Source organism: Setaria viridis, chromosome 6 (assembly GCF_005286985.2).
Source record: "Setaria viridis chromosome 6, Setaria_viridis_v4.0, whole genome shotgun sequence".
Classification (NCBI taxonomy): Eukaryota; Viridiplantae; Streptophyta; class Magnoliopsida; order Poales; family Poaceae; genus Setaria; species Setaria viridis.
In genome coordinates, this window is record NC_048268.2 from 171,821 (window position 1) to 179,014 (window position 7,194).

The 7,194-nt window shown below is 42.5% G+C and overlaps 1 pseudogene; it reads right to left on the bottom strand.

The window, feature by feature from the left end:
- Positions 1-739: 739 nt before the first annotated feature.
- LOC140223087 (uncharacterized) lies at positions 740-6,446 on the bottom strand (annotated as a pseudogene).
- Between the last annotated feature and the right edge of the window lie 748 nt (positions 6,447-7,194).

Consider the following 7,194-nt stretch of genomic DNA (forward strand, 5'->3'; position numbering starts at 1 on the left):
CTCATATTAGAACCACAAAATTATTTGATACTGAAAGCAATAAATTAAGCTATGCAAGTGAGGGGACTTCATTAGTGCTACCAATTGGTAAAAGAGGGGAAATGGCTTTTTGCGAAACTTTGCTACTCTTGGGTGATTCTATTGAATGTAACAGAAAAGGATAATTAGTTAACAACAAAAACTTAGCTACTTCTTAGTATATTTTATAGAGTCCAAATGGCCTACTGCAATTAGCTTCTCCCATACTTGTGGTTCCGTTAGTATCGTACACAAAGATTCATTCCAACCATTACCACTGTCTCTTTTAGCATCTCTTAGTGCTTTGTAATTAGCTTTGAGCATCTTCTCCTTTTCATGTACCTACTTCTTTGTAAAATGAGCTACGGGAAACTTCTCATTGAACTTGCTGGTGATAATCCTACAACCCTCTGATACCCAACCATTCTGACCTTTATATTTGGGGTTATCTTTATAGTCAGGTAATATTTTAACAAAATGTTTCTCATAAGCGGAGTTCCAAGCAGTCCTATCAGCTTAGCCTACCATGGCTGCATTTCTCAAAACATGTTAAGATGAAGTACAAAGAAACATAAGCAAGATCAAGGTGCCTCAAAAAAGAAATTCAAGTACAAAGATAACAATTGCATTAAAAAATGCACTTATTACAATAATGTTTGTAGTAGAAAGTTCCAAAAATTACATAAGCAAAACATACACAAACTAGAGGAATCAAACTAGACTAAATATTATTATTATAAGCAACCCACATTTGGTGTGCAATCTGATCTTTTAGACTACTGCCATCGTTTGACTCCGCCTTACTTGGATAGTGTTGCCCCCCTCCGGCACATTAACATATTGATCTGTTGGGATATACTCTGCCACCCCTCTTGACCATTTTACCCTCTAATTATATTGTGAAATGCAACTACTGCAGCTGCAATCTTGAATTGATTTTCTATGGGATGGAAAGTGCCTACTTTCAGAATCGGGAACCTCTTCTTTAGAACACCAATGTCCCTCTCTATATGGTTGCGAAGCAATGCATGGCGATGGTTAAACAGTTCTTTGTAGTTTGCATAACCACTTTAAGACGAACGACGCCTTCTAAACTCACTGAGATGGTACCGAACTCCTCGATATGGGGCAATAAAGGATGATGTATTTGCGTACCCACCATCTACAAGATAGAACTTCCCCTCTGGCATAATAAATTCTTTGCTAACAGCAGATCTAAGGATTCCTGCATCTGATGCTGACCCTTCCCATCCACATGAAATGAATGTGAAGTTAAGGTCGAAGTTGTAGGCTAACATAACATTATGTCATAGGGTTCCTTTCCTATTTCTGTAGAGAGGGACCTTGTCTTCTGCGATGGTGATTGGTATGTGAGTGCCATCGATTGCACCAATGCAATTCTGCGCGGAAGGAAAAAAGATAAGGACTTGGCACGCAAGGAAAGAAAAGATTGGGGAAAGGATTATGCACACCTAAAAGAAAGGTATAAAACGAGGATCTGTCGCAATTTTGATATGAGTTTGGAATGAACTTGGAAATCTCACAAATCGATGAGTTAAGGCAGGAATTATTTTGAAAACTTCTGTTATTTTCCTATGGATTGTCTCACCGTTGTGTTGAAAAGCTTTCTGTAGCCTTTGGTTGCTAGCATTGTGTGAGAGCATAAACATGAACATCCCAAGCTGCTCCTCAACAGGAACACCTCATGTGTCACGGAGTAAAGTTCGCTGTGACTTTAAATATTTCAGGCTACATTTGGAACTCAACTTTACACCAACTTGGGTGCCCTTCAAGGATTTCCTTAACCTTTTTGGCACCAGGAAGAGAAGATGTGTGCATAGGCATTTTCTCTTCTTGTAGGTATGGAATTATGGCAGGAACAAGTAAAAAAATAGCTCATCATCCTCTTCCTCCTCCTCCAACAGGAACTGTCTAACTTGCTCCTCCCAAGATCCCATTATCTAGTGTATAGTAACCCATCAAATAGAACAATAAGATTAGGCTAACAAACCAATATAGTAACCCATCAAATAGAACAATAAATCAACAACAACAGCTAGTCAACAACTTTCAGCTTGAATTTCACCATATAGCCTAGGTCTCTAGAAAAATAGGTTCCTAAAAGATTTCATACAAGGCTACAACCTCATAAATCATGAATTATCAGAAAGGACAAAAAAGATGATGGAATCAAACAGGACTGCATACTTCAGGGTGATGCACGAACAGGGTTTTCAATTAATAGAATTCAGCTAGCTGACAGCATACGAGCCAACTTGACATAGTAAGGGCCTGTTTGGATACACCCTCATAAACTTTAGGACACTCATAAAGTTTCATAAAGTTTAGGAGCTAGAAATTGGTAGTCCTAAAATTTATGAGTGGGCTATTTGGATGGAATCATAATCTTTAGGATGTTAGAGGGGAAATGACTTTTGTACCCTTAATTACTCCACCCCTGCTCCGTTTCTAGCGCCGTGGAGAGAGAAGGGGAGGGGCAAGAGGGGTAAATGATGGGTTGGGGACCACTTTTAGGAGAAAAATGACCCATTATGATGGTTTGGTCCTCCTAATGAAAAGAGCACTCCTAAATATTATGAATGCACTTTTATGACATATGTTTGGATGCACAAGTCCTAAAAGTGGACTAAAAGTGAAGTCCTAAAGATTATGAGTGTGTATCCAAACAGGCCCTAAATAGCATCCAGCATCACATGTCAGTACTTCCCAAATAAAAGATAAAGTGCTCATTTTTTTTCTAACCACAATATGGCTATAATCAATCCAATCTCCAATTCCACAAATCATCAGAATTCTGTGCGGTCAAATTAATAGAATATCATACATTGCAAGCTACAAATTTTGGACAGACCATCTGATCTGAAGTATCTCTATAAGCTATGACCTAAACAATAAACAAATATTTTACAGACCATCTGAAGTATCTCTATTTACATTGCAAGCTACAAATTTTGGACAACAGAGCTACACTTTCAGGGTTTAGATCACGAAAATCAACTCAATCATGCATGCATCCAAAAGATATGTGCCAGAAGTTGGCACAACACTCTGGAATATGGATTGTTGTCAATGAAGAAAATATCTAAGAAAGCTTGTGCAGTAACATAGCTGTTGTAAGCTATGACCTTTTTGCACATAAATTAAAGATTAGTGCAAACATTACATCCTGAGCCAACTGGCCACAGCCTAAAATATGCTTTGCAAAATAAATTCTCAAATCAGTAGTTCCTTTGTGGTTTTCGCAAAATGCACATGGTTTTGTAAAGGTCACTCAAGTAATTTACAATACATATCTCAACATTCTAAAGTTCATCTGCACATATCAGGTAAAAACCTACAATATGCTGCACTCAACAGTCATGAATCTTCCACATAACTCAAGAAGACAGATATCTTCAACTTTGAGCCAAAAGAAATATATTATAGATAAGAGCGTGAGCAGAAAAGGAGCAAATCAACAGTTGGACAATTTTTTGATGACTAAGCTATGAATCACCTAATGGTTGATGGGGAGGCGGAGGTGGCAGCGGAGTCTGTCGCCATAGAAATCGAGTCGTTGCTGGAGTAGAACCCTAGCAAGAAAGTAAATGAACGTGAGAAGAGGAATAAGAGGATTCAAAGATGGGGATTAGGGAGAAGGGATGCAGGAGGTACATCTGGACCTGGATTCTTGGAGAGAGCACATGGGAGACGGCGGCGGTCGGCAATGGCGGTGGGCGGTGCTACTCGCTCGCGTCTCTCGCGGGTGGAGGAGACGAGGAACGGGGAGACAGGGAAGGCCACCTGATGTTTGTAGGTCGGGCGTCTTTCCGCGGGGCAATTAGGCTCGGCTGGGCTGGAGTCCGCCGCAAAGCAGGCTGCCAAACGCGCAAGCCCGACACTGTGTGGAAATAATTCGCATAGGCTTCCGGCGCGCGGAAATGGCCGGTTTCCCCGCGGGGAACTGGGCTTCCAAACGAGGGTGATTTAATGACTCAAAATTAAGTGTCTAACAAAGTTTCAAGTGCATTAGTAGGTTTAAAAGGATTATTGGTCATGAAGCACTTGTGATGGACCCCTCAAAAGGAAATGAAATGATAAACGACATATTCTCAAGTCTAAATTTATTTTCGGTTTGAATTTGAGTATAGGAATGCCACACTATTAAGAGGGATACTGGTCTTTACGTTGGAAAAAGGTGCTCAAGATGACCTAACAAACCTATGAGAGACACCCTTTGCACCTACACATCACATGAGGATACTTAGTGGTGCTAACATGAGAGTTCCAAAATTTTTCAGAATATTCCGGAGGCTTAGAGTTTCCGGAGGTCCGGATTTTCCTAGAAAGTTTTTCGGAAAATTCCGAAGGTTCTGGAAGTTTCTGAAGAAAGTTCTAGAACTTAACCACCAACAGCTAGTTTCGGGATGAAAGGGTATAAATACCCCCTCAACCCCTCCGATTCAGTCTCTCTTGCCTCCTCACTGTCCTGAAAGCTTCGAAAGCATTCACTCCTCTCTTTACTCCCCTCTTGGCCTTAGGTAAAGATTTGGTGGGGGATTTAAGGAGGGATTCTTGAGAGAGCAAGGGAGTCTGCTAGTGAGCTGAAACTCCATCTCTTGAGCACCTTTGTTCTTCAAAGAGCCGGCGTTCTGCGTTTGTTACTCTTGGAACTTTAAGCTCCTAGCCGGTTAGGCGTTGCCCGGTTGAGCATCCAAGTTTTGTGGCTGCCTCGGGAAGTTTGTATTACCTCGACGATTGAGTAAGTGACTCTACCTCGATTTTTGTGGTCGCTAGAGCGAGGAAAGTGGCTTAGGAGTGAAAAGCTCACCCTTCGTGGGTCCTCAATGGAGACGTAGGCTTCAAGGTGTGAAGCTGAACTCTGAGAAACAAATCTTTGTGTCTCTTGTGCTTGTTGTTCTTAATTTCGTTCATATTCAAGCATAGAATATATTTCTAGGGTTTGTGCTCGACCTACTTTTCTAGCAAGTTTAGAGCTGTGCTATCTTGTGTCAAAGGCTTAGAATAACCTGTTGAACAGCCTATATTCATCGATTTACTTTTCAGCAAGTTTATCTTGCGGTGTAGTTGATTTCTGTCAAAGTCCAGAAAAATCCGAAGATTTCTCCGAAAATTTCCGGAAGTTGCTGATAAGCTTGTTCGAAAGTGTAAAAATTTTCAGGTTCGACTATTCACCCCCCTGTAGTCGACATCCTATATCCTTTTAATTGGTATCAGAGTTTTGGTCTCCGGATTAAAGCTTAACCGCTTGGAGTATCAAGATGTCGATATCGGGGAATCAAGAAGTGCCTCTAGGAGGTGATGTCTCCAACCTAATCGCCACTCAACAATCATAATGTCGAAGGAGTTGAAGCTATGGAGCTCCATAAAGGTCGGCAGTATTCGCACTCAGATTCAGGTTGCTAAGGAGGTTATTTTCTGCCTTGAAGTAGCTCAAGGCCTTAGGTCGTTATCCCCGGTTGAGAAAGCTCTTCGCCACTTAATCAAGCTTAGATTTCTTGGGCTCATCTCCCTAGAATGCACCGTCGCTCGCCAATGATCCTCCATGCGGTGGCTACATGATGGCGACGTTAATACCAAGTTCTTTCATCTCCATGCGAATCATCATCGACGGAAAAACAATATTACTTCGCTGGAGGTGGATGGGGTCATTCTTACAGGGAGGAAGAGAAGGCGGAGGCAATCTTCAACTACTTTGAGGGGATTCTGGGCTCCTCTTATGATAGGACATGCGTTCTCAACTTCAGGACCCTTGGCCTCCCCCGACTAGATCTTTCTAACTTAGGTAGCCCGTTCACAGAAGTTGAAATATGGGATGTCATTAGAGAAATACCTCCGGATAAGGCTCCCGGCCCGGACAGATTTACTAGTCGCTTCTATACTATGGCTTGGCCGATGTTCAAGTATACTATGGCTTGGCCGATCATCAAGGGGGACATTATCAGGGCTTTTGACGCCCTCTCATCAATGGACTACCGAAGCTTCTACCTCTTGAATGACGCACTACTAACATTGCTGCCAAAGAAAAATGACCCATCCTCCCTGGGTGACTACCGTCCCATAAGTCTCATCCAAGCTTCGGCAAAATCTTCCCCAAAGTTCGGGCTAATTGTTTTGCTATGAATTTAGGTCGCTTAATATCACCTAACCAAAGTGCTTTTATCAAAGGTCATCAAATTCAAGATAACTTCTGGTATGTCCAGGGTACGGTGAAGACTTTAGCTTCAAAAAAGATGCCCAGGATAATGTTTAAGATTGATCTGGCAAAGGCTTTTCACTCGGTCTCTTGGGTCTTCCTTTTGGAACTAGGATGCCCAAGAATTTGGACTAACCGGATCTCCACGTTGCTTTCCATGGCGAGCACCAAGGTTCTTCTCAATGGTGTCCTTGGGAGGAGGATTTTCCATGGTCGCGGGCTGAGGCAGGCGGACCCCTTCCCCGATGCTCTTTTTACTTGTGATGGAATGCTTCAATACCATGGTCAACTTAGCGGAGGAAAGGGGTCTTCTCGACATGCTAGGCACTAACATCAGACATAGGACTTCACTCTATGCGGATGATGTGGTTTTGTTTCTCACACCGGCAGAACAAGACCTCGTAGTCGTCAGGGAGATCTTGACCTGCTTTGGAAAGGCTACCTGCTTATCTACTAACTACTCGAAAAGTCAAATGTTCCCCATCATCTGCTCTGACGAACATATTAACCTGGCCAAGGAAACATTGCGGTGCCAAACCTCGAAATTCCCTTGTACATACTTGGGCGTTCCGCTATCGATTCGCAAGTTGCCTAAGTCCTCACTACAACCGCTGGTCGATAAGGTCGCTAAGCACCTACCCGCTTGGAAAGGGAGGCTGCTTAATAAGAGCGGGCATCTGACTCTAGTGAAGTATACACTGTGTGCGATCCCGGTGCACATTTCTATGGCCACAGCTATTTCCTCTTGGGTCGTTAAGAATATTGAAACCTTGATCAGGGGATTCTTGTGGTGCGGTACTGAGGTCGTTTCTGGTGGGAAATATGCGGTCACCTAGGTTAACGCCTTCTGCCCTACTGTCTATGGAGGTCTTGGCATCCTGAACTTACAGTTGATGGGTTTGGCGCTTATAATGCGCTGGATGTGGCTTGCGCGAATGGATGATACGAGGGCGTGGAGA